At 63.7% G+C, this 17,646-nt stretch overlaps 3 non-coding genes across 3 annotated transcripts; all 3 read right to left on the bottom strand.

Moving 5' to 3' along the window:
• Positions 1-4,132: 4,132 nt before the first annotated feature.
• On the bottom strand, positions 4,133-4,251 carry LOC131864326 (5S ribosomal RNA). Its single transcript, XR_009363158.1, has one exon. It is a non-coding gene; the product is annotated as a 5S ribosomal RNA (ribosomal RNA).
• Positions 4,252-10,166: 5,915 nt separating this feature from the next.
• On the bottom strand, positions 10,167-10,285 carry LOC131864325 (5S ribosomal RNA). The gene has a single exon (XR_009363157.1). It is a non-coding gene; the product is annotated as a 5S ribosomal RNA (ribosomal RNA).
• A 5,915-nt stretch (positions 10,286-16,200) lies between these two features.
• On the bottom strand, positions 16,201-16,319 carry LOC131864324 (5S ribosomal RNA). The gene has a single exon (XR_009363156.1). It is a non-coding gene; the product is annotated as a 5S ribosomal RNA (ribosomal RNA).
• Between the last annotated feature and the right edge of the window lie 1,327 nt (positions 16,320-17,646).

The raw sequence follows: 17,646 nt of genomic DNA, 5'->3' as shown, positions 1-17,646 counted from the left end.
CGCACAACTTGCCTGGGCTGCGCACCAGGAAGGGCTCAAGATGGCACCCGCGTTCCGTTTTTTTCACTATCTTTCAGAACGGAAATTTTAAAATATCGTTTTTTTTTGCCTTTTCTGGAAATTAGTGAAGGCAGCGCATCAAAGGTGCGCAACGCTGGTGCGAACCTGGGAGCGCTCCGATGTGTGCTCCAAGGTGCGGCGTGCACGAAGTCGGAGCCCGGTTTGCCCCGGGTGCGCCCTGGTGGGCACCATGGTGCGCACCAAGGAGCGCTCCGAAGTGTGCTCCAAGGTGCGGCCTGCACGAAGTCGGAGCCCGGTTTGCCCCGGGCGTGCACCGCGGGTGGGCACCTTGGTGCGCATGCCTTGCCTGGGCTGCGCACCAGGGCGGGCTCAAGATGGCACCCGCGTTCCGTTTTTTTCACTATCTTTCAAAACGGAAATTTTAAAATCTCATTTTTTTTTGCCTTTTCTGGAAATTAGTGAAGGCAGCGCATCAAAGGTGCGCACCTCGCTGCCCACCACGGTGCGCAACGCCGGTGGGCACCCGGGAGTGCTTCGAAGTGTGCTCCAAGGTGCTGCGTGCACGTTGTCGGAGCCCGGTTTGCCCCGGGTGCGCACCTCGCGTGCACCTTCGTCGGGGTGGGCACCTTGGCTGGGTTTGCCCCGGCTGCGCTCCGAAGCGGGGTTATTGGAGCGCCGCCTCTTTTTTTGTCGGAGCGTTTGGTGGGGTTTCTCGCATTGGCTCTTCCCAGGCCCGGTTGCCACCCTGGCGCGCACGAAGTCGGAAGTAGGGTTAATTGCCCGGGTGCGCACCTTTGCTAGGGTGGGCACCTTACCTGGGCTGTGCACCAGGGCGGGCTCAAGATGGCACCCGCGTTCCGTTTTTTTCACTATCTTTCAAAACGGAAATTTTAAAATCTCCTCTTTTTTTTGCCTTTTCTGGAAATTAGTGAAGGCAGCGCATCAAAGGTGCGCACCTCGCTGCCCACCTTGGTGTGCTCTGAGGTGCGCACCCGGGAGCGCTACGAAGTGTGCTCCAAGGTGCGGCGTGCACGTTGTCGGAGCCCGGTTTGCCCCGGGTGCGCACCTCGCCTGCACCTTGGCCGGGGTGGGCACCCTGGCTGGGTTTGCCCAGGGTGCGCTCCGAAGCGGGGTTACTGGAGCGCCCCCTCTTTTTTTGTCAGAGCGTTTGGTGGGGTTTCTCGCATTGGCTCTTCCCAGGCCCGGTTGTTGGGTGCGCTCCCACCCTGGCGCGCGCGAAGTTGGAAGTTGGGTTAATTGCCCGGGCGCGCACCTTCGCCAGGGTGGGCACCTTGGTGCGCACACCTTGGCTGGGCTGCGCACCAGGGCGGGCTCAAGATGGCACCAGCATTCCCTTTTTCTCACTATCTTTCAAAACGGAAATTTTAAAATCTCGTTTTTTTTTGCCTTTTATGGAAATTAGTGAAGGCATCGCATCAAAGGTGCGCACCTCGCTGCCCACCTTGGTGTGCTCCGAGGTGCCCACCACGGTGCGCTCCGAGGTGCCCACCACGGTGCGCAACGCCGGTGCGAACCCGGGAGCGCCCCGATGTGTGCTCCAAGGTGCGGCGTGCACGAAGCCGGACCCCGGTTTGCCCCGGGTGCGCACCTCGCGTGCACCTTGGTGCGCACACCTTGGCTGGGTTGCGCGGCCTGGTGGGCACCATGGTGCGCACCAAGGAGCGCTCCGAAGTGTGCTCCAAGGTGCGGCGTGCACGAAGTCCTAGCCCGGTTTGCCCCGGGTGCGCACCTTCGCCGCGGTGGGCACCATGGCGTGCACGAAGTCGGAGCCCGGTTTGCCCCGGGTGCGCACCTCGCGTGCACCTTCGCCGGGGTGGGCACCTCGGCTGGGTTGCGCGCCCTGGTGCGCACCAAGGAGCGCTCCGAAGTGTGCTCCAAGGTGCGGCGTGCACGAAGTCGGAGCCCGGTTTGCCCCGGGTGCGCACCTTCGCCGCGGTGGGCACCCTGGTGCGCACCATGGCGTGCACGAAGTCGGAGCCCGGTTTGCCCCGGGTGCGCACCTCGCGTGCACCTTCGGCGGGGTTGCGCGCCCTGGTGCGCACCAAGGAGCGCTCCGAAGTGTGCTCCAAGGTGCGGCGTGCACGAAGTCGGAGCCCGGTTTGCCCCGGGTGCGCACCTCGCGTGCACCTTCGGCGGGGTTGCGCGCCCTGGTGGGCACCATGGTGCGCACCAAGGAGCGCTCCGAAGTGTGCTCCAAGGTGCGGCGTGCACGAAGTCGGAGCCCGGTTTGCCCCGGGTGCGCACCTCGCGTGCACCTTCGCCGCGGTGGGCACCATGGCGTGCACGAAGTCGGAGCCCGGTTTGCCCCGGGTGCGCACCTCGCGTGCACCTTCGCCGGGGTGGGCACCTCGGCTGGGTTGCGCGCCCTGGTGCGCACCAAGGAGCGCTCCGAAGTGTGCTCCAAGGTGCGGCGTGCACGAAGTCGGAGCCCGGTTTGCCCCGGGTGCGCACCTCGCGTGCACCTTCGCCGCGGTGGGCACCATGGCGTGCACGAAGTCGGAGCCCGGTTTGCCCCGGGTGCGCACCCCGCGTGCACCTTCGCCGGGGTGGGCACCTCGGCTGGGTTGCGCGCCCTGGTGCGCACCAAGGAGCGCTCCGAAGTGTGCTCCAAGGTGCGGCGTGCACGAAGTCGGAGCCCGGTTTGCCCCGGGTGCGCACCTCGCGTGCACCTTCGCCGCGGTGGGCACCTTGGCTGGGTTGGGCACCATTGAGCGCTCCGAAGTGTGCTCCAAGGTGCGCACCATGGCCCTCCAAGGTGCGCAGCATGGCGTGCACGAAGTCGGAGCCCGGTTTGCCCCGGGTGCGCACCTCGCGTGCACCTTCGCCAGGGTGGGCACCTCGGTGCGCACACCTTCTCAATGTTTTCTTGCCTTTTCTGGAAATTGGTGAAGGCAGCGCATCAAAGGTGCGCACCTCGGTGTGCTCCGAGGTGCGAACCCGAGAGCGCTCCGAGGTGCCCACGAAGTCGAAAGTCGGGTTAATTGCATTGTTTTCCCCGGGTGCGCTCCGAGGTGCGCAACATCGGTGCGCACCAAGGAGGGCTCCGAAGTGTGCTCCAAGGTGCGCACGATTCGGAGCTCGGTTTGCCCGGGGTGCGCACACCTTGGCTGGGTTGCGCACCCTTTGTGCGCTCCAAGGTGCGCACGAAGTCGGAGCTCGGTTTGCCCCGGGTGCGCACCTTCGCCAGGGTGCGCACCTTGATGCGCACGCCTTGGCTGGGCTGCGCACCTTGGTGGGCGCCATGGTGCGCACCTTTCGTGCGCTCCAAGGTGCGCACGAAGTCGGAGCTCGGTTTGCCCCGGGTGCGCACCTTGGTGGGCGCCATGGTGCACTCCGAGGTGCCCAAGATTGGTGCGCACCAAGGAGCGCTCCGAAGTGCGCTCCAAGGTGCGCAGGTGCGCGCGAAGTCGAAAGTTGGGTTAATTGTCCGGTTTGCCTCGGGTGCGCACCTTGCGTGCACCTTCGCCAGGGTGGGCGCCTTGGTGCGCACACCTTGGCTGGGCTGCGCACCCGGGCGCGCACACCTTGGCACCCGCGTTTCCTTCATTTTAAATTTTTTTTTTTTACAATCTCTCAAGTGGGAAATTCTATAATCTCAACTTTTTTTGCCTTTTCAGGAAACTTTTGAATGGAGCGCATCATTGGTGCGCTCCGAAGTGTGCTCCAAGGTGCGCACCTCTGGTGTGCTCCAAAGCTCTCTCCAGCTGCGTGCACCTGCCCCGGCCGCGCACCCGGCCCCGCCCAGCTTCGCTCACCTGTCCCGGGCGTCTGGTGCGGAACCTTAGAGTAAGAAACATCACCGTGCACCTTGGCCAACGTGCGCGACTCGACCGAGCGCGCACTGGCCGAGGTGCACACCGATTTCACCTGGGTGCGCGCGCAGCACCTCGGGCGCACCGGGGTGCGCGCACAACGCCCGGGTTGCACCGTGGCCTGTGTGCTCGGGGCGCCTCGGGTGCGCGCTCGGTGTCGCCCCCGCGCGCGCGGTAGTGCGGGCAGCGCACCCCGGCCCGGCCCGGCCCCGACGAGAACGCAAACGGGCAAAAGGTTTATTCAAATAGCATTGCGACGCCCGGCGAAAAACTAAGAAAGGGTGCAACACCGGGACTTCCCGGGAGGTCACCCATCCCAGTACTACTCCGGCCCAAGCGCGCTTAACTGCGGAGTTCTGATGGGATCCGGTGCACTAACGCTGGTATGATCGCACCCGTTATGAGCTTGTCGCAGTGTGTACTTAGCAAACCGCGACCCACGTGCGAATCCACCCCGGCCACCCACCCCCGTCGAGGTGCACACCCTCCCTCGCGAAGTGCGCCCCGTTCGCCAAGTGTGAGCCCTGCCCGGGTGCGCGCACCTTGCTAGGGCGTCGGGTGTGCACCCGGCCCGGCCTACGTGCGTGCACCTGGACGGGGCGTCGTGTGCGTGCAGTGTCCCGTCTGCAACGCGGTGCCCACACACCACCTCGGGCGCAACGACCTGCGCTCACATGTGGGCCGAGTGCACCTTGGTGCATGTTCGGGGCGCCTCGGGTGCACGCTCGATCTTGCCCCGGTGCACCAAGGCGCTCGGTTTGCCCCGGGTGCGCACTTGGTGCAAGGTGGGCACCCAAAATAGGGATCAAGCACCAAAACACAAGTTTCGGGATGCAAAATGGGACCCAAGGACCACAAATGCGTTCCAAGACCCATGATGGGTCCACGAGAACAAAAATGTGTTCCGAGACTTAATAAACAAATATTGGGTTTTAGGAGAAGAAACATGCTCTGATGCCCAAAACGAGAATCGACCCCGAAAAGGCCACAGGCCAAAAGTGGGATGCGAGACAAAAAAAAATGGGACCCGAGGACCAAAATTGGGTTCCCAGGTCGAAGACAGGGCAACCGGACAAGAAACGACCTCTAAGGCTCGAAATGAGTCCCGACGACTAAAACTTGACAAGAAGCACCCATCAGGCACCCAACTCGACACCCATGGGATGCCGACCCACCCGGGCTTCCACCTAGCACACCTTGGCACCCACCCACCCTCGCACCCAACCTCGCACCCAACTTAGCACCTTTGAACCCACATTGGCACTCACCCTGACCCTGGCACCTTGGAACCCACATTGGCACTCACCTTGACCCTGGCACCCACCTTTGCACTCACCTTGGGACCCACCCTGGCTCCCACCTCGGCACCCACCCAGACACCCACCTTGGTTCCTTGGCACCCACCTTGGATCCTTGGCACCCACCCCGACACCCACCTTGGCACGCAACTTGGCTACTTGCCACCCACCTTGGCTCCTTGACGCCCACCCCGACAACCACCCCGTGACCTACCCTGGCTAGGGTTGGTGCACACCCACCCTGGTGCCCACCTTGGCACCCACCCCATGACCCACCTTGGCACGCACCTTAGTACCCACCCCGTTACCCACCCTAGGACCCACCCCGTGACCCACCTTGGCCAGGGTGGGTGCCTTGGTGCGCACAACTTGCCTGGGCTGCACACCAGGGCGGGCTCAAGATGGCACCCGCGTTCCGTTTTTTTCACTATCTTTCAAAACGGAAATTTTAAAATCTCGTTTTTTTTTTTTTTTTGCCTTTTCTGGAAATTAGTGAAGGCAGCGCATCAAAGGTGCGCAATGCTGGTGCGAACCCGGGAGCGCTCCGATGTGTGCTCCAAGGTGCGGCGTGCACGAAGTCCGAGCCCGGCTTGCCCCGGGTGCGCACCTCGCGTGCACCTTCGCCGGGGTGAGCACCTTGGCTGGGTTGCGCGCCCTGGTGCGCACCAAGGAGCGCTCTGAAGTGTGCTCCAAGGTGCGGCGTGCACGAAGTCGGAGCTCGGTTTGCCCCGGGTGTGCACCTCGGGTGCGCACCTCGCGTGCACCTTCGCTGCGGTGGGCACCTTGGCTGGGTTGCGCGCCTTGGTGGGCACCATGCAGTGCACGAAGTCGGAGCCCGGTTTGCCCCGGGCGCGCACCTCCGCCAGGGTGGGCACCTTGGTGCGCACAACTTGCCTGGGCTGCGCACCAGGAAGGGCTCAAGATGGCACCCGCGTTCCGTTTTTTTCACTATCTTTCAGAACGGAAATTTTAAAATATCGTTTTTTTTTGCCTTTTCTGGAAATTAGTGAAGGCAGCGCATCAAAGGTGCGCAACGCTGGTGCGAACCTGGGAGCGCTCCGATGTGTGCTCCAAGGTGCGGCGTGCACGAAGTCGGAGCCCGGTTTGCCCCGGGTGCGCCCTGGTGGGCACCATGGTGCGCACCAAGGAGCGCTCCGAAGTGTGCTCCAAGGTGCGGCCTGCACGAAGTCGGAGCCCGGTTTGCCCCGGGCGTGCACCGCGGGTGGGCACCTTGGTGCGCATGCCTTGCCTGGGCTGCGCACCAGGGCGGGCTCAAGATGGCACCCGCGTTCCGTTTTTTTCACTATCTTTCAAAACGGAAATTTTAAAATCTCATTTTTTTTTGCCTTTTCTGGAAATTAGTGAAGGCAGCGCATCAAAGGTGCGCACCTCGCTGCCCACCACGGTGCGCAACGCCGGTGGGCACCCGGGAGTGCTTCGAAGTGTGCTCCAAGGTGCTGCGTGCACGTTGTCGGAGCCCGGTTTGCCCCGGGTGCGCACCTCGCGTGCACCTTCGTCGGGGTGGGCACCTTGGCTGGGTTTGCCCCGGCTGCGCTCCGAAGCGGGGTTATTGGAGCGCCGCCTCTTTTTTTGTCGGAGCGTTTGGTGGGGTTTCTCGCATTGGCTCTTCCCAGGCCCGGTTGCCACCCTGGCGCGCACGAAGTCGGAAGTAGGGTTAATTGCCCGGGTGCGCACCTTTGCCAGGGTGGGCACCTTACCTGGGCTGTGCACCAGGGCGGGCTCAAGATGGCACCCGCGTTCCGTTTTTTTCACTATCTTTCAAAACGGAAATTTTAAAATCTCCTCTTTTTTTTGCCTTTTCTGGAAATTAGTGAAGGCAGCGCATCAAAGGTGCGCACCTCGCTGCCCACCTTGGTGTGCTCTGAGGTGCGCACCCGGGAGCGCTACGAAGTGTGCTCCAAGGTGCGGCGTGCACGTTGTCGGAGCCCGGTTTGCCCCGGGTGCGCACCTCGCCTGCACCTTGGCCGGGGTGGGCACCCTGGCTGGGTTTGCCCAGGGTGCGCTCCGAAGCGGGGTTACTGGAGCGCCCCCTCTTTTTTTGTCAGAGCGTTTGGTGGGGTTTCTCGCATTGGCTCTTCCCAGGCCCGGTTGTTGGGTGCGCTCCCACCCTGGCGCGCGCGAAGTTGGAAGTTGGGTTAATTGCCCGGGCGCGCACCTTCGCCAGGGTGGGCACCTTGGTGCGCACACCTTGGCTGGGCTGCGCACCAGGGCGGGCTCAAGATGGCACCAGCATTCCCTTTTTCTCACTATCTTTCAAAACGGAAATTTTAAAATCTCGTTTTTTTTTGCCTTTTATGGAAATTAGTGAAGGCATCGCATCAAAGGTGCGCACCTCGCTGCCCACCTTGGTGTGCTCCGAGGTGCCCACCACGGTGCGCTCCGAGGTGCCCACCACGGTGCGCAACGCCGGTGCGAACCCGGGAGCGCCCCGATGTGTGCTCCAAGGTGCGGCGTGCACGAAGCCGGACCCCGGTTTGCCCCGGGTGCGCACCTCGCGTGCACCTTGGTGCGCACACCTTGGCTGGGTTGCGCGGCCTGGTGGGCACCATGGTGCGCACCAAGGAGCGCTCCGAAGTGTGCTCCAAGGTGCGGCGTGCACGAAGTCCTAGCCCGGTTTGCCCCGGGTGCGCACCTTCGCCGCGGTGGGCACCATGGCGTGCACGAAGTCGGAGCCCGGTTTGCCCCGGGTGCGCACCTCGCGTGCACCTTCGCCGGGGTGGGCACCTCGGCTGGGTTGCGCGCCCTGGTGCGCACCAAGGAGCGCTCCGAAGTGTGCTCCAAGGTGCGGCGTGCACGAAGTCGGAGCCCGGTTTGCCCCGGGTGCGCACCTTCGCCGCGGTGGGCACCCTGGTGCGCACCATGGCGTGCACGAAGTCGGAGCCCGGTTTGCCCCGGGTGCGCACCTCGCGTGCACCTTCGGCGGGGTTGCGCGCCCTGGTGCGCACCAAGGAGCGCTCCGAAGTGTGCTCCAAGGTGCGGCGTGCACGAAGTCGGAGCCCGGTTTGCCCCGGGTGCGCACCTCGCGTGCACCTTCGGCGGGGTTGCGCGCCCTGGTGGGCACCATGGTGCGCACCAAGGAGCGCTCCGAAGTGTGCTCCAAGGTGCGGCGTGCACGAAGTCGGAGCCCGGTTTGCCCCGGGTGCGCACCTCGCGTGCACCTTCGCCGCGGTGGGCACCATGGCGTGCACGAAGTCGGAGCCCGGTTTGCCCCGGGTGCGCACCTCGCGTGCACCTTCGCCGGGGTGGGCACCTCGGCTGGGTTGCGCGCCCTGGTGCGCACCAAGGAGCGCTCCGAAGTGTGCTCCAAGGTGCGGCGTGCACGAAGTCGGAGCCCGGTTTGCCCCGGGTGCGCACCTCGCGTGCACCTTCGCCGCGGTGGGCACCATGGCGTGCACGAAGTCGGAGCCCGGTTTGCCCCGGGTGCGCACCCCGCGTGCACCTTCGCCGGGGTGGGCACCTCGGCTGGGTTGCGCGCCCTGGTGCGCACCAAGGAGCGCTCCGAAGTGTGCTCCAAGGTGCGGCGTGCACGAAGTCGGAGCCCGGTTTGCCCCGGGTGCGCACCTCGCGTGCACCTTCGCCGCGGTGGGCACCTTGGCTGGGTTGGGCACCATTGAGCGCTCCGAAGTGTGCTCCAAGGTGCGCACCATGGCCCTCCAAGGTGCGCAGCATGGCGTGCACGAAGTCGGAGCCCGGTTTGCCCCGGGTGCGCACCTCGCGTGCACCTTCGCCAGGGTGGGCACCTCGGTGCGCACACCTTCTCAATGTTTTCTTGCCTTTTCTGGAAATTGGTGAAGGCAGCGCATCAAAGGTGCGCACCTCGGTGTGCTCCGAGGTGCGAACCCGAGAGCGCTCCGAGGTGCCCACGAAGTCGAAAGTCGGGTTAATTGCATTGTTTTCCCCGGGTGCGCTCCGAGGTGCGCAACATCGGTGCGCACCAAGGAGGGCTCCGAAGTGTGCTCCAAGGTGCGCACGATTCGGAGCTCGGTTTGCCCGGGGTGCGCACACCTTGGCTGGGTTGCGCACCCTTTGTGCGCTCCAAGGTGCGCACGAAGTCGGAGCTCGGTTTGCCCCGGGTGCGCACCTTCGCCAGGGTGCGCACCTTGATGCGCACGCCTTGGCTGGGCTGCGCACCTTGGTGGGCGCCATGGTGCGCACCTTTCGTGCGCTCCAAGGTGCGCACGAAGTCGGAGCTCGGTTTGCCCCGGGTGCGCACCTTGGTGGGCGCCATGGTGCACTCCGAGGTGCCCAAGATTGGTGCGCACCAAGGAGCGCTCCGAAGTGCGCTCCAAGGTGCGCAGGTGCGCGCGAAGTCGAAAGTTGGGTTAATTGTCCGGTTTGCCTCGGGTGCGCACCTTGCGTGCACCTTCGCCAGGGTGGGCGCCTTGGTGCGCACACCTTGGCTGGGCTGCGCACCCGGGCGCGCACACCTTGGCACCCGCGTTTCCTTCATTTTAAATTTTTTTTTTTTACAATCTCTCAAGTGGGAAATTCTATAATCTCAACTTTTTTTGCCTTTTCAGGAAACTTTTGAATGGAGCGCATCATTGGTGCGCTCCGAAGTGTGCTCCAAGGTGCGCACCTCTGGTGTGCTCCAAAGCTCTCTCCAGCTGCGTGCACCTGCCCCGGCCGCGCACCCGGCCCCGCCCAGCTTCGCTCACCTGTCCCGGGCGTCTGGTGCGGAACCTTAGAGTAAGAAACATCACCGTGCACCTTGGCCAACGTGCGCGACTCGACCGAGCGCGCACTGGCCGAGGTGCACACCGATTTCACCTGGGTGCGCGCGCAGCACCTCGGGCGCACCGGGGTGCGCGCACAACGCCCGGGTTGCACCGTGGCCTGTGTGCTCGGGGCGCCTCGGGTGCGCGCTCGGTGTCGCCCCCGCGCGCGCGGTAGTGCGGGCAGCGCACCCCGGCCCGGCCCGGCCCCGACGAGAACGCAAACGGGCAAAAGGTTTATTCAAATAGCATTGCGACGCCCGGCGAAAAACTAAGAAAGGGTGCAACACCGGGACTTCCCGGGAGGTCACCCATCCCAGTACTACTCCGGCCCAAGCGCGCTTAACTGCGGAGTTCTGATGGGATCCGGTGCACTAACGCTGGTATGATCGCACCCGTTATGAGCTTGTCGCAGTGTGTACTTAGCAAACCGCGACCCACGTGCGAATCCACCCCGGCCACCCACCCCCGTCGAGGTGCACACCCTCCCTCGCGAAGTGCGCCCCGTTCGCCAAGTGTGAGCCCTGCCCGGGTGCGCGCACCTTGCTAGGGCGTCGGGTGTGCACCCGGCCCGGCCTACGTGCGTGCACCTGGACGGGGCGTCGTGTGCGTGCAGTGTCCCGTCTGCAACGCGGTGCCCACACACCACCTCGGGCGCAACGACCTGCGCTCACATGTGGGCCGAGTGCACCTTGGTGCATGTTCGGGGCGCCTCGGGTGCACGCTCGATCTTGCCCCGGTGCACCAAGGCGCTCGGTTTGCCCCGGGTGCGCACTTGGTGCAAGGTGGGCACCCAAAATAGGGATCAAGCACCAAAACACAAGTTTCGGGATGCAAAATGGGACCCAAGGACCACAAATGCGTTCCAAGACCCATGATGGGTCCACGAGAACAAAAATGTGTTCCGAGACTTAATAAACAAATATTGGGTTTTAGGAGAAGAAACATGCTCTGATGCCCAAAACGAGAATCGACCCCGAAAAGGCCACAGGCCAAAAGTGGGATGCGAGACAAAAAAAAATGGGACCCGAGGACCAAAATTGGGTTCCCAGGTCGAAGACAGGGCAACCGGACAAGAAACGACCTCTAAGGCTCGAAATGAGTCCCGACGACTAAAACTTGACAAGAAGCACCCATCAGGCACCCAACTCGACACCCATGGGATGCCGACCCACCCGGGCTTCCACCTAGCACACCTTGGCACCCACCCACCCTCGCACCCAACCTCGCACCCAACTTAGCACCTTTGAACCCACATTGGCACTCACCCTGACCCTGGCACCTTGGAACCCACATTGGCACTCACCTTGACCCTGGCACCCACCTTTGCACTCACCTTGGGACCCACCCTGGCTCCCACCTCGGCACCCACCCAGACACCCACCTTGGTTCCTTGGCACCCACCTTGGATCCTTGGCACCCACCCCGACACCCACCTTGGCACGCAACTTGGCTACTTGCCACCCACCTTGGCTCCTTGACGCCCACCCCGACAACCACCCCGTGACCTACCCTGGCTAGGGTTGGTGCACACCCACCCTGGTGCCCACCTTGGCACCCACCCCATGACCCACCTTGGCACGCACCTTAGTACCCACCCCGTTACCCACCCTAGGACCCACCCCGTGACCCACCTTGGCCAGGGTGGGTGCCTTGGTGCGCACAACTTGCCTGGGCTGCACACCAGGGCGGGCTCAAGATGGCACCCGCGTTCCGTTTTTTTCACTATCTTTCAAAACGGAAATTTTAAAATCTCGTTTTTTTTTTTTTTTTGCCTTTTCTGGAAATTAGTGAAGGCAGCGCATCAAAGGTGCGCAATGCTGGTGCGAACCCGGGAGCGCTCCGATGTGTGCTCCAAGGTGCGGCGTGCACGAAGTCCGAGCCCGGCTTGCCCCGGGTGCGCACCTCGCGTGCACCTTCGCCGGGGTGAGCACCTTGGCTGGGTTGCGCGCCCTGGTGCGCACCAAGGAGCGCTCTGAAGTGTGCTCCAAGGTGCGGCGTGCACGAAGTCGGAGCTCGGTTTGCCCCGGGTGTGCACCTCGGGTGCGCACCTCGCGTGCACCTTCGCTGCGGTGGGCACCTTGGCTGGGTTGCGCGCCTTGGTGGGCACCATGCAGTGCACGAAGTCGGAGCCCGGTTTGCCCCGGGCGCGCACCTCCGCCAGGGTGGGCACCTTGGTGCGCACAACTTGCCTGGGCTGCGCACCAGGAAGGGCTCAAGATGGCACCCGCGTTCCGTTTTTTTCACTATCTTTCAGAACGGAAATTTTAAAATATCGTTTTTTTTTGCCTTTTCTGGAAATTAGTGAAGGCAGCGCATCAAAGGTGCGCAACGCTGGTGCGAACCTGGGAGCGCTCCGATGTGTGCTCCAAGGTGCGGCGTGCACGAAGTCGGAGCCCGGTTTGCCCCGGGTGCGCCCTGGTGGGCACCATGGTGCGCACCAAGGAGCGCTCCGAAGTGTGCTCCAAGGTGCGGCCTGCACGAAGTCGGAGCCCGGTTTGCCCCGGGCGTGCACCGCGGGTGGGCACCTTGGTGCGCATGCCTTGCCTGGGCTGCGCACCAGGGCGGGCTCAAGATGGCACCCGCGTTCCGTTTTTTTCACTATCTTTCAAAACGGAAATTTTAAAATCTCATTTTTTTTTGCCTTTTCTGGAAATTAGTGAAGGCAGCGCATCAAAGGTGCGCACCTCGCTGCCCACCACGGTGCGCAACGCCGGTGGGCACCCGGGAGTGCTTCGAAGTGTGCTCCAAGGTGCTGCGTGCACGTTGTCGGAGCCCGGTTTGCCCCGGGTGCGCACCTCGCGTGCACCTTCGTCGGGGTGGGCACCTTGGCTGGGTTTGCCCCGGCTGCGCTCCGAAGCGGGGTTATTGGAGCGCCGCCTCTTTTTTTGTCGGAGCGTTTGGTGGGGTTTCTCGCATTGGCTCTTCCCAGGCCCGGTTGCCACCCTGGCGCGCACGAAGTCGGAAGTAGGGTTAATTGCCCGGGTGCGCACCTTTGCCAGGGTGGGCACCTTACCTGGGCTGTGCACCAGGGCGGGCTCAAGATGGCACCCGCGTTCCGTTTTTTTCACTATCTTTCAAAACGGAAATTTTAAAATCTCCTCTTTTTTTTGCCTTTTCTGGAAATTAGTGAAGGCAGCGCATCAAAGGTGCGCACCTCGCTGCCCACCTTGGTGTGCTCTGAGGTGCGCACCCGGGAGCGCTACGAAGTGTGCTCCAAGGTGCGGCGTGCACGTTGTCGGAGCCCGGTTTGCCCCGGGTGCGCACCTCGCCTGCACCTTGGCCGGGGTGGGCACCCTGGCTGGGTTTGCCCAGGGTGCGCTCCGAAGCGGGGTTACTGGAGCGCCCCCTCTTTTTTTGTCAGAGCGTTTGGTGGGGTTTCTCGCATTGGCTCTTCCCAGGCCCGGTTGTTGGGTGCGCTCCCACCCTGGCGCGCGCGAAGTTGGAAGTTGGGTTAATTGCCCGGGCGCGCACCTTCGCCAGGGTGGGCACCTTGGTGCGCACACCTTGGCTGGGCTGCGCACCAGGGCGGGCTCAAGATGGCACCAGCATTCCCTTTTTCTCACTATCTTTCAAAACGGAAATTTTAAAATCTCGTTTTTTTTTGCCTTTTATGGAAATTAGTGAAGGCATCGCATCAAAGGTGCGCACCTCGCTGCCCACCTTGGTGTGCTCCGAGGTGCCCACCACGGTGCGCTCCGAGGTGCCCACCACGGTGCGCAACGCCGGTGCGAACCCGGGAGCGCCCCGATGTGTGCTCCAAGGTGCGGCGTGCACGAAGCCGGACCCCGGTTTGCCCCGGGTGCGCACCTCGCGTGCACCTTGGTGCGCACACCTTGGCTGGGTTGCGCGGCCTGGTGGGCACCATGGTGCGCACCAAGGAGCGCTCCGAAGTGTGCTCCAAGGTGCGGCGTGCACGAAGTCCTAGCTCGGTTTGCCCCCGGTGCGCACCTTCGCCGCGGTGGGCACCATGGCGTGCACGAAGTCGGAGCCCGGTTTGCCCCGGGTGCGCACCTCGCGTGCACCTTCGCCGGGGTGGGCACCTCGGCTGGGTTGCGCGCCCTGGTGCGCACCAAGGAGCGCTCCGAAGTGTGCTCCAAGGTGCGGCGTGCACGAAGTCGGAGCCCGGTTTGCCCCGGGTGCGCACCTTCGCCGCGGTGGGCACCCTGGTGCGCACCATGGCGTGCACGAAGTCGGAGCCCGGTTTGCCCCGGGTGCGCACCTCGCGTGCACCTTCGGCGGGGTTGCGCGCCCTGGTGCGCACCAAGGAGCGCTCCGAAGTGTGCTCCAAGGTGCGGCGTGCACGAAGTCGGAGCCCGGTTTGCCCCGGGTGCGCACCTCGCGTGCACCTTCGGCGGGGTTGCGCGCCCTGGTGGGCACCATGGTGCGCACCAAGGAGCGCTCCGAAGTGTGCTCCAAGGTGCGGCGTGCACGAAGTCGGAGCCCGGTTTGCCCCGGGTGCGCACCTCGCGTGCACCTTCGCCGCGGTGGGCACCATGGCGTGCACGAAGTCGGAGCCCGGTTTGCCCCGGGTGCGCACCTCGCGTGCACCTTCGCCGGGGTGGGCACCTCGGCTGGGTTGCGCGCCCTGGTGCGCACCAAGGAGCGCTCCGAAGTGTGCTCCAAGGTGCGGCGTGCACGAAGTCGGAGCCCGGTTTGCCCCGGGTGCGCACCTCGCGTGCACCTTCGCCGCGGTGGGCACCATGGCGTGCACGAAGTCGGAGCCCGGTTTGCCCCGGGTGCGCACCCCGCGTGCACCTTCGCCGGGGTGGGCACCTCGGCTGGGTTGCGCGCCCTGGTGCGCACCAAGGAGCGCTCCGAAGTGTGCTCCAAGGTGCGGCGTGCACGAAGTCGGAGCCCGGTTTGCCCCGGGTGCGCACCTCGCGTGCACCTTCGCCGCGGTGGGCACCTTGGCTGGGTTGGGCACCATTGAGCGCTCCGAAGTGTGCTCCAAGGTGCGCACCATGGCCCTCCAAGGTGCGCAGCATGGCGTGCACGAAGTCGGAGCCCGGTTTGCCCCGGGTGCGCACCTCGCGTGCACCTTCGCCAGGGTGGGCACCTCGGTGCGCACACCTTCTCAATGTTTTCTTGCCTTTTCTGGAAATTGGTGAAGGCAGCGCATCAAAGGTGCGCACCTCGGTGTGCTCCGAGGTGCGAACCCGAGAGCGCTCCGAGGTGCCCACGAAGTCGAAAGTCGGGTTAATTGCATTGTTTTCCCCGGGTGCGCTCCGAGGTGCGCAACATCGGTGCGCACCAAGGAGGGCTCCGAAGTGTGCTCCAAGGTGCGCACGATTCGGAGCTCGGTTTGCCCGGGGTGCGCACACCTTGGCTGGGTTGCGCACCCTTTGTGCGCTCCAAGGTGCGCACGAAGTCGGAGCTCGGTTTGCCCCGGGTGCGCACCTTCGCCAGGGTGCGCACCTTGATGCGCACGCCTTGGCTGGGCTGCGCACCTTGGTGGGCGCCATGGTGCGCACCTTTCGTGCGCTCCAAGGTGCGCACGAAGTCGGAGCTCGGTTTGCCCCGGGTGCGCACCTTGGTGGGCGCCATGGTGCACTCCGAGGTGCCCAAGATTGGTGCGCACCAAGGAGCGCTCCGAAGTGCGCTCCAAGGTGCGCAGGTGCGCGCGAAGTCGAAAGTTGGGTTAATTGTCCGGTTTGCCTCGGGTGCGCACCTTGCGTGCACCTTCGCCAGGGTGGGCGCCTTGGTGCGCACACCTTGGCTGGGCTGCGCACCCGGGCGCGCACACCTTGGCACCCGCGTTTCCTTCATTTTAAATTTTTTTTTTTTACAATCTCTCAAGTGGGAAATTCTATAATCTCAACTTTTTTTGCCTTTTCAGGAAACTTTTGAATGGAGCGCATCATTGGTGCGCTCCGAAGTGTGCTCCAAGGTGCGCACCTCTGGTGTGCTCCAAAGCTCTCTCCAGCTGCGTGCACCTGCCCCGGCCGCGCACCCGGCCCCGCCCAGCTTCGCTCACCTGTCCCGGGCGTCTGGTGCGGAACCTTAGAGTAAGAAACATCACCGTGCACCTTGGCCAACGTGCGCGACTCGACCGAGCGCGCACTGGCCGAGGTGCACACCGATTTCACCTGGGTGCGCGCGCAGCACCTCGGGCGCACCGGGGTGCGCGCACAACGCCCGGGTTGCACCGTGGCCTGTGTGCTCGGGGCGCCTCGGGTGCGCGCTCGGTGTCGCCCCCGCGCGCGCGGTAGTGCGGGCAGCGCACCCCGGCCCGGCCCGGCCCCGACGAGAACGCAAACGGGCAAAAGGTTTATTCAAATAGCATTGCGACGCCCGGCGAAAAACTAAAAAAGGGTGCAACACCGGGACTTCCCGGGAGGTCACCCATCCCAGTACTACTCCGGCCCAAGCGCGCTTAACTGCGGAGTTCTGATGGGATCCGGTGCACTAACGCTGGTATGATCGCACCCGTTATGAGCTTGTCGCAGTGTGTACTTAGCAAACCGCGACCCACGTGCGAATCCACCCCGGCCACCCACCCCCGTCGAGGTGCACACCCTCCCTCGCGAAGTGCGCCCCGTTCGCCAAGTGTGAGCCCTGCCCGGGTGCGCGCACCTTGCTAGGGCGTCGGGTGTGCACCCGGCCCGGCCTACGTGCGTGCACCTGGACGGGGCGTCGTGTGCGTGCAGTGTCCCGTCTGCAACGCGGTGCCCACACACCACCTCGGGCGCAACGACCTGCGCTCACATGTGGGCCGAGTGCACCTTGGTGCATGTTCGGGGCGCCTCGGGTGCACGCTCGATCTTGCCCCGGTGCACCAAGGCGCTCGGTTTGCCCCGGGTGCGCACTTGGTGCAAGGTGGGCACCCAAAATAGGGATCAAGCACCAAAACACAAGTTTCGGGATGCAAAATGGGACCCAAGGACCACAAATGCGTTCCAAGACCCATGATGGGTCCACGAGAACAAAAATGTGTTCCGAGACTTAATAAACAAATATTGGGTTTTAGGAGAAGAAACATGCTCTGATGCCCAAAACGAGAATCGACCCCGAAAAGGCCACAGGCCAAAAGTGGGATGCGAGACAAAAAAAAATGGGACCCGAGGACCAAAATTGGGTTCCCAGGTCGAAGACAGGGCAACCGGACAAGAAACGACCTCTAAGGCTCGAAATGAGTCCCGACGACTAAAACTTGACAAGAAGCACCCATCAGGCACCCAACTCGACACCCATGGGATGCCGACCCACCCGGGCTTCCACCTAGCACACCTTGGCACCCACCCACCCTCGCACCCAACCTCGCACCCAACTTAGCACCTTTGAACCCACATTGGCACTCACCCTGACCCTGGCACCTTGGAACCCACATTGGCACTCACCTTGACCCTGGCACCCACCTTTGCACTCACCTTGGGACCCACCCTGGCTCCCACCTCGGCACCCACCCAGACACCCACCTTGGTTCCTTGGCACCCACCTTGGATCCTTGGCACCCACCCCGACACCCACCTTGGCACGCAACTTGGCTACTTGCCACCCACCTTGGCTCCTTGACGCCCACCCCGACAACCACCCCGTGACCTACCCTGGCTAGGGTTGGTGCACACCCACCCTGGTGCCCACCTTGGCACCCACCCCATGACCCACCTTGGCACGCACCTTAGTACCCACCCCGTTACCCACCCTAGGACCCACCCCGTGACCCACCTTGGCCAGGGTGGGTGCACCCACCCTGGTGCCCACCTTGGCACCCACCCATCCTAGCACCCAGCCTGTGACCGGGCTTGGAACCCAACC

The sequence above is a fragment of the Cryptomeria japonica genome, unplaced genomic scaffold (genome assembly GCF_030272615.1).
Source record: "Cryptomeria japonica unplaced genomic scaffold, Sugi_1.0 HiC_scaffold_83, whole genome shotgun sequence".
Lineage (NCBI taxonomy): Eukaryota > Viridiplantae > Streptophyta > Pinopsida > Cupressales > Cupressaceae > Cryptomeria > Cryptomeria japonica.
The sequence above is the reverse complement of the archived record's forward strand: the minus strand, read 5'-3'. Positions and strand labels throughout refer to the sequence as shown.